At 40.2% G+C, this 23,235-nt stretch overlaps 1 protein-coding gene across 2 annotated transcripts in view; it reads right to left on the bottom strand.

The window, feature by feature from the left end:
• The window catches only part of LOC117811363 (inositol polyphosphate-5-phosphatase A), a 205,130-nt gene that overhangs the window by 180,520 nt on the left and 1,375 nt on the right, over positions 1–23,235 (bottom strand). The window lies entirely within an intron of this gene.

The raw sequence follows: 23,235 nt of genomic DNA on the forward strand, positions 1-23,235 counted from the left end.
CACAACATGACTCCAGGACTTTGACGAGTAACGTTAAACCGGTAGGTCTGGTTACCTTTTGTAAACTAACTAACAGTTATGAATCTGATTTGACAAAGTGAGTCTTTGTTAACTTACAGTTGATCATTTTAAGTATATCAATACATGAACTCATCACTGGATCCATTACGGCTGCCCTGCGCTGCATGTCATCACCATATAAAGCCATAAAGATGTGCCACATGAAGACTGGGCCAGGATGTCATTTTTTACTATTTTTACAAGACAGAAGCACAGACTAGATGCCAGACCTTGTAAACCTTTGTACTGTTTAGTGTCTGACAGTTTCACGTGTATTTCTCAGCTTGAAATAGAACAAGATATAGAGCTGGATTTTTCTCTTGCCATACTTCAGGGGTACAGGAAAGATGATGCTGTAAGCAGGGCTTTTTAAGGACCTTGTGTTTCAATCTTTGCCTGCAGTCTCTAACCTGGGTTCCATCTGTCATGCAGTCAAAGTAAATACTTATAAAAGATGATGATGAGCATTAGCAGGTGGGTAAATGGGGTCTGTTTTTAAAAGCTTTTGTCCCTCCTTTTAATCTGCTCTCTCACCGGTTGAACCAGCCAATAAAAACCTGTGAAGCAGGCAGGTGGAGATGTTACCATCTGTTCATCTGGTACGTGGACTATCATCTCAGGCTGTCCCATGCAGGGACCCCAAGAGACAAACGGACACTTGTGTGAAGGAGCACTGACAGGCTTCAGGCCGACAGCCAGGGCAACCCTTCAAACGAGTGTGTGAGTGTGTGTGTATCAGCCAAGTGTGAGGAGTCATTTCTTTTATCACAGCCTGTCAGTCTACGGACCACTTACAGCTTACTGCTCAAAGGCACGTTACAAACAGCTGTTTACTGTAACAGAGACAAATCTGCAGCTCAACCATCAGTAAAAGCCAGAAAAAAGAAGATCCTTTTATTAAATATGTTAAATCTGCAGTGCTCTCCTTTGCAAAAAGTACTGACGTTAAATCTGGGAGGATTTGTGTGGATCCTATGAAAACAAAGGAGTTTGTTTGTTTCTTTGAAGTTATAATTTTGGGCATTTTCACCTTTAATGGACAGGACAGCTTAAGAGAGACAGGAAATGCAGGGAGTGGAGAGTGGGGGAGGACATGCAGTATAGGTTGAGGCTGGAATCAAACTTGCAACCTCTGCAACGAGGGCTATAGCCTCTGTATATGGGACGCTCGCTTAGACCGGTAGGCGCCTTAAGGGTAATATTTGTTGCACAGAGAATAATGTGTCTGCACGAAGCGGCAACGTCCCACCGCAAGAATTTAAGCCAACGTTAAAAACTGCAGTTCTTCAAGTGTCCGCTTGAGGATGGCTCCGGAAGTACTGGAAACCACATACACACAAATTCAAAAAAAGACAATCTTTGCTGCAGAAATAAACATGTTAACAGTCTGGTACAAAACAAGTGTGGCCTGCATAGCTAATTTCTTGATGGGCACACACTGTATGAGGGGGGATTTGTTTCATAACGCGGCAATTTCGATGATATTGAGATTGCGAGTTTTCCATTAAGAGGGGCATAGCTGACTTGTTTGACAGGCGGGAACACTGTAGCTGTTGGCGAGAAGGCTCAAAGCCCGCCTCTTTACCTCGCACTAGCTCAATAGAAGTTAGGTTGACTTCAACATTTCCAATATGGTTCCTGCCGATGATTGGCTATACAACAGCGCTTCAGAAACAGATGGATGACATCACGGATACTTTGTCCATTATTTATACAGTCTATGGTCTGCACAAAGTTTTTTTTAAACGTCACACTGGACTCTAACTCTGTGGTGTTAAAAATCACGTACAAAACAAATGACACACTGGGCAGGAATCTGAATGAGTTGTTACAGTAAGTGTACAAAGGCAGAGGCCGGATGGTGACAGCCACCTCTACAGTCATCTGCAGGTGTGTTGTTATAATGGTTAGAGACACAGAGACACTTCTGATACCCCAGACATGTGGATGGAAATGTTTCCACAGATAGCAACATGAACTCAGTGAAATGTTTCCCTGAGGAAACTCTGCCACAAAAGGCACCAGGAAGAGCATTATTTAGACCGCTCCAATCACAACCTGACCCCTCAAACGCCCCCCAGCCCCTCTTTGATTTATTGCCTTCTCACTGTTTTTGTCACTGGAAGAGGAAATGTGGGTGAGGCTCAATTCTTAAGTGTCACACAGTTTCCCAGAGCCGGGGACCATAAAGAAATAATAGGATGTCTTAGACAAAGATTTAGTTGTGGTTGGAGGTCTAAATTTAGCTGCTGGAGGAGAGTCAGAGTGCTGCAGAGAGAGGAGGGAGGGTCTGCATTGTTCCAGCTGTGAGCAGTGGAAACTTCAGGGGAAGACTGAGAGATAACCCTCTGTGAGGTTAGGATGATAAGAACACACATACGACACATGAGTGTGTGCAAGAACACACGTATGTGCTGGAAAACTGGCAAAGGCCCAGTGACAAATTCAGAAACGAGATTCAGCGAGGAGGGGTCCTAATCCCGACCAGCTTTTTATGACTCAACAGAGCTGCTACCACCATAAGATTTAGCGTATAAGATGCATACACAATGACTTATTTTCCCCGTCTAAAAAGGTGGATGCGTCCAATATATCTAGAGAAAGGTGTTTGATTATGTAACTGCATTTTACCCAGATGGATGGCACTCACCCCTGCACCCCTCAGACAGAGAGAGAGAGAGAGAGTGGCACCCCCTGTTCTGTCTCTTCTTATATACACCGATTGAAGTGTGATGTCTTGTGATATGAAGCCTCCACTGTCGTTTCAGGAGATTATTTTCTCTTCATCATGTGAAACTCGTCAACCTAACAGTCCCCTTCACTACTCCTGACAGTCTTTCACCTTACGATATTTCTTCAGGGTGAAAATGCTCTGTGAATTACTTTTATCTCCTTCTAAAGTTTAAGGAGACATTCTTAGGAAACATCACGATTCAAAGAATTTCTTAAAATGCCGTTACAAGGAGCGACTCTCAGCACAAAGGAGCTTTATGAATACGGCCCCAGGTATTTTACGTGCTGGCTCACTGTCACGGCTTACATTTGAATCGAGCAGAGCCGTTGTTAATGGGATTGGTAGAAGCTCTGCTTTACAGTTTTCTAATGAGGTGTAATGCTATCAAGAGCTTAAAGTGAAAATGAGAAGCCTAGTAGTTGACTGTGCAGTTGATGAACCAGCGTACACACTGCTCTGCATCCTAATCTCATTACCCTTACTATGAATGCAATGTGTACATCAAGGCACAAGACAACAAGAACTCTCAGTAAACCCATTCATATCACATCATGCTAACATTCCCTGCAGGTCTGGACTAAACAAGTCACAACAATTCATCTTTAAAATCATGGATGTAATAATTTTTTGAATCAGGAAAAAGGAAGCTGTGAGGAGTAAAAATGATTTAGCTTTACTTTACATGAGGCAGTATTGATTTTTAAGGCCTACAAAGTTCCTCAACTCATCTGTGAGTCATAGAAGTCACAGGGTTTTCAAAGTTATCAGACTGGCATTCTTGGTGGATGTGTACAAAGAGGGCAGAATTTGAACTTCATTTAACCGTCAACTTAGCCTGCAGATGAGCTGGATCTGCTGCTACACGCTGGCAGTTTAACACTAAGCATTTAGACTGGGAGCGAATGGATCACAAATTGATAACCTTCAGTCAACTCAGTAACTGAGGGACCAGTAACTGGTCTAAATGAAAATAAAAAGGGTATTTAATTTCAAAACCAGTTCTGGAAACTCATTAAAACTAGCTGAGCTTAAAGCTCCTGTGAGGAAGTTTTAGTGTGTGTCGATTTTGGCGCCCTCTGTGGACGAGGAGGGAAAGTCTTCTCTATTTGCTAATGTTATCCTACAGTGGTGTTGTAAAATAAATAATCTTATCCTGCATTTATTTCACAGTCAAACATATTGCTCATTGAGCATCATTGACATGGAGTATGTTAGAAGGCTGTTTAAGCTGTGAATATTAGCATTTTGTCTGACATCTATCACACGTCTGCAGCTTCAGGCTTTCAAAATAAGTGTATAGAAACATCAGTCTTAATCTTAATGGTCTTGGATGCTTTGGTAGCTCATAAACAGGCATCTATACAATTTTCAAGTGAATTTCATAACTAGTTAAAAACTCCTTACAGTAGCTTTAAAGATTCATTCTTGACCTTCAAAATAAAAGGTAGTAGGCCGAAAAAAAAATCTTTATACAAGGTTTATTAAACTTCTTTCAAATCTCTCTTTTATCAACGTCACCTTCATCCAGCAGATGAAGTCTGTTCTTAAAAACAAAGAGCGTAGAAAATGAATTAATACATTTATAATTTGAATCCACATAATCATAAAAAGTACCTTATTTATGACTCACAAATTCAACCTTTTTATTTTCATTTCAAAAATGTACTCATATACTGTATGTGGGCACCAGTGTTACATAATGTGTCAGTATGTATGCTTCACAGATGAGGTGTTACAGCTCTGACAAGGTGTCCCTATATGTGCCTACATTATAGAATGATATAAATTATTACTCCCTTATTCTACCTGTTTATAACCACATGTCTGTGTTTGAATGGAAAAGTCAGGTGTATGTGATTGCTTTGGAAAAGTTTAAAATGCTGCACACTTGCATCCTCCTGCTTGTGTCTTTGGTCCTGTCACAGATCAGTGCTAACAGGTTTCTCTTTCTTTGTGTTTTTGCTTTAAGTAGATTTTGTTCAGATACAGTACAAATCTCATATTCAACATTATATAAAAAAAGATACATCAAACTGCTGTGAGTCTGAGTTTCTCCAGCATTGAGGCTGAGAGTGGGAGGACTAATGATGCAGCAATTAAAGCAGACGCTGAGCTGCAGCACCACACCCCCCACACCTCAACATCCACCCCCTAGTGCAGCTGGCCCTTTATTTGCATCCAAAGAAAGGCCACACAAGTTTTTCTTTTTATTATTAATATTAGACGCATCACCAAAAAACGACCAGCAACAACCACAGATGGAAGATTGCAATGTATGTTGTGTGTGATGACTCTACAGTCGCAGCATAATGTGTCCATTATGTCGTTTTCTCCAAACAAACTGACCTGGTGATGTCAGTAAATCACTAAGTAAAGCCATTTCAGGTTCAAATCTGTTTTTTTTTCGTTGACAGGCTTCAGCTAATGTGACCACTTAACTTGGCTATTGACGTCAGATTACAAAAAAAAAGCCTTCCAGTTAAATGATAAGACTTGAAACAACAAGGAAATGTTTGTTCTAAGGGTTTTGATATCAGGAGTGTGCGTTACGAGCTGTGGACTAACCAAAGACTATACAAAGCACGGATGCAGTCTCAGTGACCTCATCCATTGGATTTTGATTGGGGTTTTTAAGCCTGCCAATGGTGGTTACCAAAATGGAAATGCTTGCCCAACCTAACTTCTGGTTGATCTAGCAAGAAGCCTTGCTAGCCTCCTGATGAACAGCTACAATGCGCCGACCTGTCAGTTAAGTCAGTTCGTCCCTAGTTACGCAGAGCTTCTAGCCGTAATATCTTTAAAACTAATTTGTTGTACAAATAATTCATCCTGGTGCAATGTGTGCAAAGAGAGAAATTAACTTTTCGAACCCAAAACTTTTTTTGAATAAGGCTGTAAACATGTTCATTTCTGTTGTAAAAATGTGTGTCTCCTGAGTTTTTGGGGCCAGCCTCAAGTGGAGATTTGGGGAACTGCAGTTTTAAGCACTCAGCATTGGTGTCATTTTGAATACCAGAGGTTGTCACTTGGGACTAAATGGCAATTATGGTATTGTTAACCATTCCCTGGTGTGATTGTTTTAATCACCTAAGCCCAGAATAAAGAACACATTGACATAATTGTAAAAGTTATTAAAAAATCAGATTAAAATTAGATTTTGATACTCGCATTTCACTGGGAAAGTTCAAAAGGTTTTGATCATTTAAGGAGAAATGCAGCAGACATCTATATTTTTGCTGATTGTGATGTCATGTTTTAGGGTTTTTTCATAATTTTTAAATCCTAAAATACTGTAGAATCTTCAGACCATTTGTGTTCTGCAAGTATGCTCTTTTTTAATCTTATTTTAAATCAATTTCCTGCAGATCTTTTTTTGGGTTAAACACAGCACAATATAATCCACTACACAATTTAATCATTACATATAAACTATAAATCCATATAGACTTAAAAAACATAATATGACGTTACTCTAATGTATATTTCTTTATTTTCTCAGTATCTAACTCTCTGCTCTCTCTAAAATGATAAACGCAAAGCTGAAACTCTTTTGAGCATCATGTGACGGCTAACAGGAGCTATCAGGCTATTTCAGTAGAGATGGAGTGGATGAGAGTGTGTGTTATGTGTCGCTCTATAATCTCAGTTTGCCTTAAATGGGAACCAGAGGGTCTCAAACAGTCAAATAGTGGAGGTTCATTGGAAGGGAGTTTCCTAGTCAGGCTCAGCAGATTGTTGAGAGAACCCAGATGCAGATCGACTGACGATGAACTCGTCTTTTTTTTAAAGTTATGTTTGGCCGTTTTTTTTCTTTATTGAAAGAACTGCTCGAGAGAGACAGAGGAAAAGTGGGGAGCGGAGAGAGGGGGAGGACATGTAGTAAAGGGTCATAGTCAGGAGCTGAACCAGCGACCGCTGCAACAAGTACTGTAACCTCTGTTCATGTGACGTGCGCTGAAACCGGTACCCCAGAAGTTGAACTCTTAATTGTTGAACACTTGTAGATGTACCCAGAATTCATGCCTATGAAGAGCTGATATTTACAGAAGCCCACAGTACAGTAACACCATCCAGGTGCTCTGATTAGGAGATAGATCCATGGCAGGGAACCAACAGAGGCCTGAGGAAAAGAGTGGTCAGAATCAGAGTCAGTACCCGGCTCTGCTTAATGACTCGACTAGACCTGCTCAGCCTTTTTCAGGGTGGAAAAAACACACAAAGGCCTTAACATGGAAATTTTCACCCACAGAGCAGAGACAATAAGCTCTCTCCATCAAAGGCCGTGGGTTAAATAAACAGCCGCTCTGCTGGGAGTGTGAGGCTCATGAGTGTGTGGGGAAAAAAATAAAGAGAGCTGCTGAGTGTTGAAGTCTCTGCAGGGGTGAAAATGAAGAACCCTGCTGCATTTCTCTGCATTAATACAACATACAGCGACAGACTGCAGCCTGCACAGAATCCAGACTGCAGTGTGCGTGAGCCTTCTGGTGAAAGTTTGCTCATAAAGACCTCCCCAAGTGTCCAAAATTTATGTCTCTGTCTAACCTGCAGAACGAGTTCATCCCAGCGCGTCTGCAGAGCATGCAGGACCTGACATGTGACGATCATCATTCGCTCTTCAGATATGTCGGCACACACTTCCCTGACAGGGGGAGACTGATAAACTCAAGCACTTTCCTTAAGGGCTGACAAGCCTCTAGATTTTGTAGTTTAGAAGTTATAATAGTAGAGAGAAGATATTTTAAAACAGAGCATGGCTAACTTTACAAAAGTAATCAGTATTTGTTTTCAACTTTGAACATAAGCTGCCTTTAATTCCTTCCATAAAAACATCACATCGGTTTGAAGTTTGAGAGTCTGGATCAGCTGGAGCATAAGTGAATCAACAGCGCTGTAACATTAACCTATTTCATGTGTAATTGCCAGAAAGCAAACAAAACAGCCACACCAAAAGAGGGTGTAGACCCAGTGACCGTGCAAGTGTGTCTGCTTCACCTGCTCAGTTGATTTCAAAGAAGGTGGAGCAGTTTGAGAACTAAAACTTTAGCCTTCACCACCGAAAGGAAAAATGTTACACATAAACACATAACATAATGTGGAGAATGTTGTAGTAAAAGGGTGGAGAAGATTGAATGCTTGTGTGACTGGAATCTTAACAAGGCATTCAAAAGCACTTAATTACATCTTGGTGATATAAGCGACAGGCCATCATGCCATGGTGACTGCTGAATGCTGATTAAGAAGGGCAAATTACATAACGAGTATTGCAAAGACATAGATGTGTAGCAGGTGGTGCGCCAGGAAAGGCATGAAGAAGACCAAATGTGTGGCAGGTAACACGACTTTACAACCAGTCAGTGAATCTATGGAGACTTGAACTCAAATGACAAATCACTGTATCATTTTGAATGAATCAGAAATGAGTGACCTGTATTCCATTTAAAAAAACAAGTGCTATTAAAAGTTGGTTTATTACATTGAGACCTGGCAAAACATGCGGTTTGACTTGTTACACATTTGTATCATCAATATTGAAACCGTTAATTAATTAGAATGAAATCACAAGAAAATGCGTGATTTGTGTGGATTCATAAAGCCTGTGTGCAGTCTCTATGTGACTTTGCATTTACAGTGAAACTGAGACTCACAGAGGATGGTTTACGGGCACTACTCGGCTTAAACAGACGCCAGTACTTTTTTTCTCTGTTATATCCTGGAGATGTATGGAACCAAGAAACGATGGTGTTTATTTATTGACAAATGGAGGATAAAATTTATAAACTTCTGTTGGTATAACTCCTTTAAAAAAAATAGCTAAGCAGTGTTTATGCTAACTTTTTCTGGCTTTAATTTATGGTGATTAGTTGTGAGGGTTTAATCCATTACCTCATCTTCGAGCAAAAACGCACGTCTCAAAACACTGCTGAACTTGTAACAAAAACACATATAATAAAGATCTATCAACACTCAATCAAACATGTCAGTTTTACCCAAAGGGTCATCTCAAGTACGCACAGGTAGCTCCAGGGATCTCTATATCGACTGTGCGCTGCTCACTAATACACTGAAATGAACAAAAACACTCACGGAGTGTGATCGATGACGAGCAGTCACACTAATAACATCTCCTTTCAGCTCTGTAGTATCTGCAACAACACAACTTCACAGTTTGGATCTCACTTGTGTTTGCGCAACAGGCCCTGAGTTGATATGACAGAAAGTGAAACTTTGAATGAAGACACAAAAATAGCTTCAAATGTCCAACACAATAAAATGATTTCATCTAGATAACAATGGAAGTCATTTGAGTAGATCTGAACTTTTATTCAACCTAACCTTATTCATAACATTTCTTGGGATAAGTTTGAGTAGAACACAGCTTGCCAAACGATTCCTGACACTAAAAAGTTAACACAGAAATAATTGGATGAAACTGAGGGACTCCTGAGCCTGTAAACACATCAGATCTCCATACATTTCCCCTTTACTTTATCCAATCTGGAAAATCACTTGAAGATTTCATGCATTTCTCTTTGTGATGATAACACAGCTGCTGCTCTCTGTGGTGAAATGTAGAGCAGAGCTGGCTTAGAGATGTTTGATGGTCCAGCTTCTCTGACATCCTGCTTCTTTCTTTCATAACTTCTCTATAAAGATGAAAGAGTTGTGGCTGCTCCTGTACTCACTCAGGTTGTGCGTCTGTGTCTCAAAGCACAGAGAAAAGCATGTGCATGTGTGAAAGTAACAAACAGCGAGGAGTGTCAAAATGAATCATCACAGACGGACTGTATGGAGCCGAAGAGGATCAGAGACAAACACTCCAGTGGACTGACGGCCTGCTGTTGCTAAGCGAGCACTTTAAACACACTTTGGGTTTACAACATGAAAGTGAGCCAAATTCCTGTGATAAACAGCACTGACGCACACTGAAGTACTGCACATAAACACTGCACACATTTCCAGGTATAAATATCAACAGCTTCATGACCCCACAGGGTCAGCCCCCTCCAGCAGAGAGTTTCATTAAAAAAGTGAAGAGAGCGTACACGAGCTGAGAACTTTCCAACCACAGCAAGACATGAACACAGAAACAGGTCATGATCCTCTTCACACACAGTTAGAATCCTCTGTGCATGAAGCTGATATAAGCAAAGTCACAGAGGAGATGACACTGAGAGCATGAGCTGATATTAAACCCTACTGGGATAAATACTTGATTCTGATTGGTCAAAACCATAGACTGTATTAAATATGGAAGTGGTATCCGTGAAGTCACCCATCTGTTTCTGAAGCGCTGTTTTGAGGCAAATCGGCGGCAGCAGCCATATTGCCACTGTCGAGCCAGGCGGAGTTTGAGCCTCCTGGCCAACAGCTACAGTGTACCCGCAGTCAGCTGTGCCTCTCATTGGAAGACTAGTAATCTCAATATCTTCAAAATTGCCGCCTTAGAAAAAAAGTCACCCCCCTCACAGTGAGAGCACATGGAGAAATTAGCTATACAGACTACACTCATCTTTTGTGCCAGGCTGTAAACATGTTTATTTCTGCTGTAGAGATCGTCTTTTTCCCATTCATGTATATATGACTTCCGGTACTTCCGGAGCCAGCCTCAAGCGGATCATCGATGAACTGCAGCTTTTAACACTTCCAAATTGGACTCATATTTTTAGACCGGACGTTGCCGCTTGGTCAAAACCCCAAAACAATCATGATTAATTCTTAACAGAAAAAGATACGCAAGCAAAAAATCTGATCATACACATCATGTCAAATCAATCCCCAGAATGGAGACTGGCCTTTTTCGTCTCTGCCTGTTGACACTGCTGATAGCTACAAAGTAATTTAAACCATAAACGCTCAAGTCATAAAAATTGCACGATGATCAACAAACTAGGCAAGAACTTTTTTATAAAAGCGTTCTGCTGCAAATAAGAATTTGCAAGATTTTGGTGCATCAATTTACACAAACCCATTCTTTGAAATGTACCTGAGCAAGCAGAATTCACCTCATCTTGTTCATCTTGGTGAGGCAGCAGATTGTGTAGCTAGATAAGACCACAGTCAGGTGAGAAATTACAGTTACTTAAGAACCTTTAAGACACAAATCAATGAGAATCTCATCCAAATGCTTAATAATCCTAATGCAGGCACATCCATTATCTAAAAATACTTTCCATACACTAAACACTCGACCTACACCCTCAAACACAGTGACAGACTCAGCAGGCGGGCAGGTCTAGACATGGAGGTGTAGCTTCGGGAAATCTGCTGTGTGTGTTTATGTGTATGAGTGTGTACGGGAAGGTATTGAGACATGAGAACCTCCTCCTGATTACTCCTTTTAGCATGTCAGCTAACATTCAGCATGTGTGAAAGACTGTGGCATTCACTCTCCTCAGAGCACAAAGTGTTCTTCTCTTCACCTGACTACTCATGAAACCTGATTCTGTCAGGATCCATGTGAATGTCACACTCCTTTCAACCTAATACCACACAATAACACCTATCTGTAAGTTTTGCATTATGAGTTTGAACTATCTGCAACAGAACATCACGTACAAGGGTTCTCAGCTCTCAAATGGAAGCTGTGCATGCACCCATCCAGGACAGTGGATGGTAATCAATTGGGATGATCTCCAAAAGTTGAAATCAATTTTCACTTTAGGAGCGTGATGTTGGTGCGGTTTAGGAATCAATTCCCTGAGCTTCTGCTGTTCATAGTAACACAAGAGTCATTGAAGTAGCATCTACTGACTACAGTACCTCCAATTCTCTATATGTAATATTATTTACTACATCATTCACATCGTCTGTATCTGTACACATCTGTATTTCATACATGAAACTGCACTTCTGTCCAAAATAAACAGCTTGTCTCTGTATCCAATAGGATTGTGAATGCTAGGGATGTTCAGAAGCAACTAATATCCTAGTTGTATTTAAACAGAAATGTTAATTTTGTCTGACCGACTGGTCTAAAGGTAAACACTCAGAAAACTGTCAAAATTGAGCTAATTTTTATTTAACAGAGGTAAACACAGGATCACAGTCCGTCAGTAAACAATGTCAATATGGTCTGCTGAGTGTGGCTTGAGTTAGCAGAGCTAACACCAACAGCCTTCAGTGTAGCTTGCAGGTTAACGTCCATATGAGCCAGTTTAAACTGACACAGACTGCAAACAACTTTATCTTCACATATTCAAGATCAAAATACTGTTAACCGCCAGCTCTGCTAATGTTAGCCACATTCAGGAAACCAATTAGCAGACTGTGTTTGACCATGTTTAATACTTTTTTGCCATTTTTCTGATGGCTTTTTTTGCATTTAGAAAAGTCAGTCAGTCAGTATTTTAAATTTCCGCTGAAATGACTAGGAAATTAGTCACCTCAGAACATCATTAGACAGAAACGGATGAGATAGTACAGACTTAAAAATGACCAATTAAAACAATGAAATACCAATGGGGTCTATGGTTAGGATGCACAAACAGAGAGGCTCTCTCACCACTACTTTTCACATCAGGAACATTGAAAGTGTTTGAGATCTGAGTTATCTGGCTGTGACATAACATAAGAGGACACTGAAATTTACAAGGAGAAGTCTGGCTTTTCTCACTTTTATAAAAAGATTTTAAAACTGAAACATGTAGCCAGCTCAGAGCACTGGGGTCATTACATCCATTTTCTGCATTGCTTCTGTTGTTTTGAGTACTCAACTGACTCAGATTTAAGAAACCAAATGGCCTGAAAAAAGTCTTCGCATTCATTTTGACACTTCACAAAGCTGTTAGAGTTTTCTCAAGAAAACTTTGAGTGTATCTCTGTTTTTCTAATCAGAGGTATGTGGACGTGTCTCTCCCCACGTTGGTTTGATTATTTAAAAAGCAGCACTCACCAAAGAACCAGGGGGGTTCACAGAGGGGGGCTCTGAGGGGAAATGACACACTCACAGATATATATTTGAATCTGCACAGAGATCATTTATCAGTCATATCATAGATAGCATGAGCTTTTACAGCCTAATCTGACTGTATGTGTGCATGCAGAGCTCGACCCTCTGAACCAAGATAAGGACCTGTGATAAGTGTGGGATTGTTGAAGCTTGGGTTCAATCCAAGAGCCATATGATTAAGGATGGGAAAGCTCCAGGGACCCTCTCTTTACCCACCACCAGCAAAGAGGAAGGACTCTTTAGAGTCTCACAGGAGACAAGATCCAGTGGTACACAAACAATGATGCAATGGAAGCAATCAGGATGATGCATGTGTTCCCTCATGTTATGTGTGTAGTTGTGCTCCTGTCAACTACAGAGGACATGTTACAGCAATTTTTGTAGGTTAGGCCAATATGTATATTTTCTGACATTATTTTAAAATTCTGACTTTGAAATCAGAATTTGTAAAAACGTCCAATTTTTTACTGTTCATGTTGTCTAGCTCAACCTTCAATAGAAGTTAAATCAGTTAAAGGATTATTATGTTAGCTGAAGTGTTTAGTTGGACGCTTTTCATTGCTACAAGAAGGAGGATTAGAATCCATAGCCACGGTTGTGCTACCAACCGGGGAATCAAAGGGACTATATTTTTATTTCTACGTTAATCATTTTTAATCAATAAAATCGTCTTTAAATTAATAATAAGTGAAATTATGTTAGTGACCTAAGTTGGTTGCCGGGTGCAAAACGGGATAACATAAAGTAAGTAATCATGCCTAATAGAATCCTGACATGGTGAGAAAAGGCCCAGACAAGAAGCGTCACACACATTCATATTTAAAGGCACAATTTCAAGATCTTAATGAACCATTCTGGTCAATCTACTTTGAATAATTTAAGCTTGGTTGTAAACTTTCTAAGTCAAGGTGCAACAATAAGTTCTTAACTATTTTTATTGGTTGTTTACGTTACCGTGTATGTTTTTTATGCTGTGTGCAGACATTACATTATTTTTCTGGAGACGAGTTGCTGTGGAGTGAGCCATTTCGCATCCTTACTATCTCTGCTGAGGGTTTTGCATGCAAAGCAACAACAGTGACGCTGAAGGTGAACAAAACAGGGCAAGACAGCGGCAGCTAATGCAACACCATCACATCCTGAAACTTCTTAAATCTCTGAGCATTTCAACTTGAACTTTTTCTCTACTTGTCATTGATTTTTATTCTTCCTCTCCTACAACTGAACAGCGGAGCAAACTCTCACTGCACTCTTTTTTCTTTAGTCGTGTTTCTGCAAACAAGATTTTGCAAGATTCTGCTCTGTCAGCCATTTCAAAAGTCCAGTACCACCAATCACTATTTCATGAATCATTACTACTGTATTATGCTGCAGACTGATGATATAAATGTGTTCAGCTCTCTCCAACATCTTTCCCTTCTGAAACTCTGACTCTGCGTTATGAAAGGATGGAGGAGGGCAGAGCAGGGAGGAAAACCAAAATAGCATCATCTGATCTTTCTTTCATAAACTTTTCCAGTCCTGCAGCAACACTGGAACAGACTTTGGCAGAGGAAGAAACACAAAAATCAGCTGTCAGATGAATTATTTAGTCACAGCCTCTGCAGCTGAGCTTATTCCTCATAAAACCTGAGCTAAAAAAGTCTCAAAGTTGAGACCTAATAGAAGAAATAAAGCTGTATTCACATTGTAAACTTACCCCCTGACAGCACAGCATTATGTTCGCTATCACACATTTGCATTACTCCTGCCAACTCTATAAATACACATCCTGAATGCTCAATTACATTTATTTATTTAGGGAATTCACTACCATCATGTGCTGTGTGACCAAAGGCTAAATATAGCCTCCAGGCACTATGCTAACTGCAGAGACATCCTCACATGCTAACAAGATACATTAAAGGGGAATTTAAAGGGCTCTATTTTGGGGTCTGAGTGACTGGTGGGTGCATCTGCGAGTACTCCACCAATGAAACACGCTGTAGTGGCTGCAACTGCATCCTTGGAATTAAACGTTCCCGATAAAAGTGCGTCCACTAAAGGGGCTTTATTTGCCATCAACACCCAGATTGCTATTCTTGTCTGACAATAATACAGAAAGGATCCCTACAAGAAGACACCTTATTTAAGGAGGGACATGGTTTTGTTTGCTTGAAATAGCCTCCGCTGGGACATGGAGCAACAGGTAGCCCCATCTGGAGGGAATTTGACAGAAAATTAGGATGAGGTTTTTTGATACCCCTCTGGTGACCTCAAAATTTGGTAGATCCTCAAATAAGTGCTGGAGGGGCTGTGGCCTGGAGACCATACATTCTGGGACTGTCCAAAACTAAAAACATATTGGAAAGGTATTCAACTTGAAATTAAAAACTGTCTGGGTTTAGATCTGCTATTTGAACCCTCCCGCTTCCCACTCAGAATATTACCAGGGGATGAGGAGTACAGTAGCCATGCAGCTCTGCTGAGGGTCCTGCTTCTAGTTGCAAAGAAAATCATCACAATCTCCTGGTTAAAGCCACAGCCCCCCACACTCACATATATGGAGAGTATAACTGCAAGATTACAATTAAAAACAGATCTTTTCCAGATAAGGTGGGCACCTGTTGCTTAGTTTCTTTTTGGCTAATTCTCTGATGGGCTGATCTGTGATATACATAATTACTATTATTCTATTGACTTATTTTCTTTGAAGTTTACTGTGAGGATTTTATTATTATTATTGTTGTTGTTGTTGTTGTTGTTGTTGATATCATTATTATTATTATTATTATTATTATTATTGTTAGTTATTATTATTATCCTATTTACTATTTATACAATTATTTATATTGTTGTTATTATTGCTATTATTCATATTTTTTAATTTGTGTTAATCATTACAATCAATATTATTATTATTTTGTATTCACTTATTTTTAATTGTGTACTATCTATTTATTTATATCTTTACTTTCTGACTATGGACTAGGTGTTTTCAAAAATCTTGTTTGTTTTTGTTTTTTTTGTCTCTGAGTCTGATGGCTGCATTGTTGTTTTGAGATGTTGTCCGAGTCTAATAAAAACGTTCAAAAAAAAAAAGAAATAGCCTCCGCAATACTTGTCACAATGCAAACAGGAACCATTGACAAAAATCTTACTTTGCAAACACATGAGTTGCTGGTCTCCCACTACCTTCATCAGTTTGACTTGACTTCATCAGATGTTTCTGTACCTGATGATAGGAGCTTTTGTTACAAGGTAAATTTCCTGTTGTGATCAGACATCAGTCTCTTCAAGGCCACCAGACTCAATTGACAAAGCAGTCTAGCAACTCCAGTGTACCTCACAGAATATGGGAGTTGCTGGTCCACATCTGCCCTAAACAGTCTATCCGTCTGACAGTATGGCTGTGACTTTCTTTCTTCAGCACGGTAACATATAAAAACTAACAGATAAAGTTAGCAGTAGACAAAGAACTCCTGTGTTCTCCAAGGTAAAATTTCTAGTCTTGAGAATTGCGTCTGGTGGCTTCAAGGAGTCCTGTGAGCGGTTGAAAAAAGGTCATAAATGTCTTTATGTAAGGTCAAATGTCAAAAATACAACTTGGATCTGTCAGTGGCAAAGAACAACAACTTTAAAGGATGCGCAATAGCCTATAATACACTGCGAACTTGAAACAGCGCTGGATCAAAGGTCCGCCATCACTATGCCTTTGGATTTAAACATTGCACCCTGAAATGGTGTAAGTTTGGTGATCCAGTGTGCAATTTCACATCGCATTACAGTGCTGCAAAAATGCAAGAGACAATGCTTGTAAAGACACGGCGGCGTGCCACATACACACTCAGACATGCACATACACATAACGCTGTTAACTTTTTTTACGCCTTTCAGCGAATTAGACCTCAAAATATGCAAAACAAGTCCACGTTTTAACTCGCCCAGTCTTACTCTTGAATCTCACAGCTCTGTTTAACTACTCCGCTGACTATGCTTGGTGACCACACAGACCTCCCAGCCACTCACACACTGTCACTGAAGTCAGAATACTTGGAGCAGTGTTTGCAAAGCTTCCAGGTTTCTTTTTTTTTCTCTGCTCTGTTTTTTAGAAGTGTTGGTGTAAATATGCGAGCTCAGCTGGGTCTTGGCTGTGATAGCCTGAGTTAATGAGCTGTCAGTGGACAGGAGAGGCAACAGCACAGAGAGAAACAGGGAGGCATTATGGGAAATAAGTTGGAAGACCAAACTCTCAAGGGGGGCTATTCATAGAAATCCATTGCATCACCATATGGTCATCTTGGCTTAACAACCAAGAGGTGTATGTAATCAAGAGAGCCAGCCAGCTCTGACCAGTGTTTACTGCAGTGAGTGCACTGGAGGAGAATGGAGGAATCATCATTAGGATCATTTGAGCAGAGAGAGTCTGTCCACATGGAAAGCAGAACAACACAGCAGCTCACATCCTGTTGGCATCTGTTTGATTTTCATTACTGGGATGAATCCAACGGAGCTTTCCACTGGAATGTCTCCAAACCTCATGAGGATTTCATCTTTCATATCACACCTATAGCTTGTTTTCTCTTGGCTGAACCCCAGTGGAAAAGTTTAGTGATTACCTGTTTTTGTTGAGGTCATTTGGGTTTAAACTGAACTAATGCAGGCAAACCAAAAACAGGAATGACAAAGACTTCTAAAGCTGCTTCCCACAAAGAAACATTTGGTATATCCATTTCCTCATTTATCCCAGACAGGTCTCAGTGGTAGTAAGTAGGCAAGTTGGTCCATATGTCCTCTTACACTGTTATGTTTTCCAGCCCTATCTGAGGGCTCCTGGCTTTGCTAAACAAATTTCCAAAGCCAAATTGCAATCTATATGTATAATCTCGAAAATTTTGACATGCCTCCAAAGTGAACAGGTAGTTGCCCAGAAAGGATCATGATCTAATCCTGGTGCCAAAATTCAAATCTAGTTCCATCTCAGGCATCTTCATTGAAGACTGAGACATGAGAGAAGCTTCAAGACAACACATCTCAACTGCAAATCTATCAAAGTTGCTAGTTGGATTGTAATCAATGATAGAGCACATAAATGGAAGTCATAGCCAGACGCCCTCAATCGCGGACTGCCAGCTACTCCGGAAGTCCCAAAAAGTTAGCCACCAGGCAGATTCTGTATCGTTGTCTGACGACAGTCCCCATGACTGTCATCCTTCTATGATTGCCTTTTCTCTAAGATTTAGCCAGATAACCCACCAGAGGAAGCATCCATTCTCTGACTCAATCTTCAGAAAATAAGCAAAATCTCATGACCAGAGATGAGTGTTTGAACCAAGATCGAATCCAAAGCTTTGCCTTCGAGGTCAGCTCCCTCTTAAACACAGCAGTTAAGTCCTGTACTACTACTTCTGCTTCAGTTGATTAAATCTTCAACTAAGCAAGACTTGAGCATGTGAACTCCTTCACTTTAGCAGTAACTTGCACCCAAAAAGAAGGCTGCAATCCACTATTTCCAAAATCTACCCAGAGGCCACATTTGGTAAAGTACCCTTGAATCCCATCCGCACATGTTTGTACACCTTACATCTGTTTTGAATCTCAACTTCAGAGAGTTCTCTTCAAGAAACACAGAGTAGCTCTGTTTTATATTCAACATGAAAAGTATTGCCAAATGTGTGTTATAGTTACAAATGGTGGGATTGTGCTTTGAGTTACTTGTGGCACAAGAAGGGGCAATTCTATTGACCAGTCAAAGGAAAGCTATGCTTCAAGATCCACTTTGAAGTGTTGGGTGATGTGCGAGGTAGGTTAACGGAAAAGTTAGGTATAGTAGCGTTCCAGCTAACGCCACTAACATCATTGCATGTCATGCCAATCTGCCAGATATCCATCAACAGGGAATATCGGTGTTCAACCGATACATTGGTGCATCCCTTGTGGTACCAGCAACAACTCTTGCCAAAGAAATTTCAATAAACAACTTTTTTTGTCTGTAATTTTTCAACGGAAAGAATTCACTAAAAAAGGCGAGCCTTGTGGAACAGGCTAAATTCACACTTACTTTTTGACTTTGCAACTCAAACATGGACATATTTTAACTGGTGTCTCAGACTTTTATCAGAGGTCAGAAAATCTTTGATCATAGGTGTTAGCTAGTATTCAAGACTTCTGTGTTTCTTTTCATTAAGGTCTTGAGGGTCAACGAGGTGGTTTCTGATTTGTTGTTGCCGTACCTTCACACTTCAACAACTATGTCTCTGACGTCTTTTAAAAAGCAACACTTGGGCGCCATTTGTCTGTCATTTGGTGACACCCAGGACCAGCGGGCATGGTTTCCACCTGTTAAAACAAAACTAATACTGAAAGGAAAACACACCAGAGCTCTCCAAACATGTCGGATATGAACATGCCCACATACTGCCTCGAGTTTCCTGTCAGGGCTCAACTCAGCAGCGTAGATAATTTAATAATGACTTAAGTTCATCATCAACTTGATCTGTGCTTTAACTGTAATAGCCATTAGCAGGAATGACACAGTAAGCAGTTTAGTAAAGTCATTATTGGCTCCATATGTGTTGAGCTGTGTACTACAGGCTGACTTGGGATCAAGATTCCTTCAGGACTCGGGGGATTCCCACAGTGCCCTCCTCCTGTGGCTTCATGATGGGAAAAGAACATAAAGCCACTTCTGGAGAGTGTCCTGGGGCTTCGTAGGAATTAACGTATCATGTAAGATAATGCATGTTGAAGCTTCATCATCTTTACTCTGTCAGCTGAAGGTCAATACCACTGCCTGTTTAGAAATCAGGGCACAAAAATCAGAAATATAAATGGTGTGCCAGTGAATACATTAGTACACTTCTTCTTCATATTTCCTCATGCCTAATATCCATGGAATCTATCCAACCTACGCTTGAAGGTTCTGCTTGTCAATAAATCATGAGAATTGATCAAATGTTTGAAATTGGGATTCAGGGAATAAAGGAAATTTGCAACATAGTTGGCACGTTTTTTAAGTCCGAGCATGATCTCTTGAATGTTTCAGAAACAGAATTGCTAACAACCAACCAAAAAGTTTAAGGGCCTGTGTCCACCAGTGGCATATTTTGCACCGGCAAACCTTGATTTCACAGCACCTCTCACCAGTGCTTACTGTTGACAGAAGGTAGGTTAAGATTTAAATCCGTTACCAATCTCAACATTAATGATCAGGGTGCCCCGCCCATGGGGCCATGTATCGGAAAAAAAAACATACTATGAACCAGCAGCTATTCACAAGTGTTTTCAAGGCTTTGCAAAGCACACAAAGTGCGACACTCTATAATGGGTGTGTTGGGATATCAATTCATAAATCTAATGTTAAATATTTGTTTGTACAGTTGGCCTATCTTTTGTCTCTTAGAAAAGTAATAAAGATAACTTATTTTGGAATCCCACAATTTCTTTATTTTTTCTCAGTTTAATGAAGAACAAAATACTTTATTAAGTCATCAATTCAAAACAGACTGGATTGAATCAGATAAAATCCCTCTGTTTTTTAATGACTCGTCCCTGAATCAGATCATAACCATCGAAAATCAAGTCGAATCGGATCGTCTTGTAAAGGAAAGATGCACACACATAGATGCTAGGTTTTGCAATTAGTAGTGACCATTAAGTCTGTTTTAAATTATTCTGCATGCTTTGCTTTTATTGAAAGGAATTTTACCAAGAAAGCATTAAAACAATGGAAAGGAGTCATGTCCTTGCGTTAGCAGCAGTTCAGACGTTGAACCCACAAAAAGTGTGGTCAATTTCTCCTCCATTAATGTTGTTGATCAAGTTAATGCCAGAAGTCCCACCCCTTTTTGATTTATCATTGGTTGGTGAGAGAAAGGAGACATTGCTAAGCATGACAGTGATCCAAAACTTTAACTTAGATCAACTGAGAGCATAGCTGGGGAATAAAACAGCTAATGCTTAAGCCGTCTTTGCTTTTCAGCCTAGTAAAATTATTCAAAGTGAAAATAAGCAAACAGATAATAAAACTCTGCGCTGGAGGGGGTCTGTATGGCACAACATAAACACACAACACAAAGAAAGGGTGTCAAACTGCAAAAAGCAAATACAGGCCAAAGAGTTGTTTGGCATATTCATGACATATGTGTGAATGCGTTAGAAACTGGTGTTTGCTGTCATAGTCAGATTCACAGAGAACGGCTCAGAGGTGTTGTGCTTGAGGCTGGATGTCTCAAGCTCCAAAGAAAGAATAATTTACCATCAAAACATGGGTTTAGTCCACATAAATGAGCAACAGCAGTGCTATTAAAAAAAAAGAGCGATTGATTAGTTTTCACAGAGAAATATTACTGTCAGGGAAAGTTACAGAGGAAAGCAGCTTCATGGCACAACAGCACTGCATGGTGCGGGTCAGTTTGACTGTTTGAAACGGTTCTCTTTAGCTCCTCCATCAGGAGAGTTAAAGAAAGTTTTATTTTTACTGTTTGGTATTACTTCAGCTGTGGTTGAAAGAGCGTTGAACCATTACTAAACGGAGGGCTGACCTTATAAAGTCAATATTTTTAATCAATATAGGAGAAAAAAAAATGATTCAACATGGACTTGCATCATTGTACCCAGACTAATGGAGAAGCAACAATGTGGCCAGCTGTAAACTTTACAAACTGAGCCTCATTAAAACCCTTTTCTGTTACTTGTTCACTACTCATTGGTTAAGATCCCAGTTGCATACCTGGAGCCGACCAACGAGCAGACGTCTCCTCCTCTTTGAAGCCAACCGAGCCAGTGATTAAACCATCAACACACAAAGATGCTTTCTGGTGGACAAAACATCAAAATGGGCTGCAAGCTGAGCTACTGCACGTCACAAACTTAGATTTAAGTTACAATAGTGCGGTCTTAATTGTTCAAGTTCTGATTACGATAATATAAAAGTTTCATGTTAAAAATCTGTGTTTCAGGGCCGTAGGCCTAGCGGACTAAGTGCGTGCCCCATGTACAGAGGCTATAGCCCTTGTCACAGAGGTCGTAGGTTTGATGTCTTCCCCCACTCTCTGCTCCCCACATTTCCTGTCTCTCTTCAGCTGTCCTATCCAATAAAGGTGAGAATGTCAAAAAATATAACTTAAAAAAATTAATAAATAAAATCTGTATTTCTCTGATGCTGTTTCAAAGTGCTTAAGGGTCTGGGAGCTGAGCAGCTCTAACGTTACATCTCTATGCATCTCTATTATTTCGGACTTTGAAGCACAGAGAAAGCAGTTCAATTACAAAGTTTTACCGGGAAGCATACTGATTGGCTGTTTTCATTATTATTATTCCCGTACTGTTCAGTGACAGGCTGTTCATTTTGTCCATTTCGTGCAGTGACATCAAAAGTTCATCAGCTTCATAGCAAATTTTATCACATCTCAGTATCAAGACTGTCTTACTGCCCGGCCCTTTTCCAACAATGAAACAAGCCTTAGAGAGAGCGGAAACTGACTTTCTGCTCTCTGCCACTTAACCATTTCATCTGCACTGAGGGTCCAAACGCCATCAGTCCAATTGAAATGTATTAATCAAAACTCCAAACTTGTCTGCAGTCATTTGTCCTCTTCTTTAAAAAAAAAAAACATCTAAGGCATGGATCAACGCAGGCACTTAAACATTTGTTAAAACACATTTAAACCGTATGTTTCAGCTGTCTGGATGGTCCATGTTTACATTTGTATCACTGTTAATACAGGAGCGTCAGTCGTGCAATTTGAGACCCCATTAACAACAAAATGTTTGTGTATTTTCTATCTAAAGATCAAACTCTTTATGAGGTTGAATTGAGGTTTGATGCAGCTCAAATGGTTCTTTAAGCCACAACACAAAATCATTTCATCTATAAAAGATCTAAATGTGGAAAAACATAAGCATCAGCCCACAAAGACTTCATTCAACACATAAGGGGAAGCCAAAACACGGTAGATTATAGATAGCCTCATACATGACCAGAAGGAAACATGCTCTAATGTGCATTTTGGCTCCGTCTGTTAGAAGTCTGGTGTTCTGCTTGTGAGCGGCTATTTATAGTCTTTACTCCAGCGAGGGAGACGGCTCTTCCCTCATGTTTGGGATCAGCTCTTCACATGGGTGAGAGGTGGGAGGAAGGGGAGTAGGGAGGGGGGGGGTTCTATTGACACAACACAAAAGTGACAAAAAGTGTTTCGACTTCAAGCTTGTCACTGTAACAGTTAGTTAGTGCCTTTGCCTTTAGGTACCAAGTTACAGCCTGAAACACAGAGTCCAAATACATGATAACAGCTAAAGATATCATTCAACAGGCTTCACAGACAGACACTCCTTATGAGGCCTGACACACCTACAGCCACACATAGCAGTTTGCTTTCTGCTGCCAAGCAAGCAGGTACATTTATCTGGAGTGAATATGTGAGCATTCTCAAGATGTTGCAAAAGGATGTTGTGAGTGTTTCTGTTCACTGCGTCCACTCTAGGAAATACCCTTCCTCCTGATCAGTGAGAT

This window comes from Notolabrus celidotus, chromosome 4 (genome assembly GCF_009762535.1).
Source record: "Notolabrus celidotus isolate fNotCel1 chromosome 4, fNotCel1.pri, whole genome shotgun sequence".
Taxonomy (NCBI): Eukaryota; Metazoa; Chordata; class Actinopteri; order Labriformes; family Labridae; genus Notolabrus; species Notolabrus celidotus.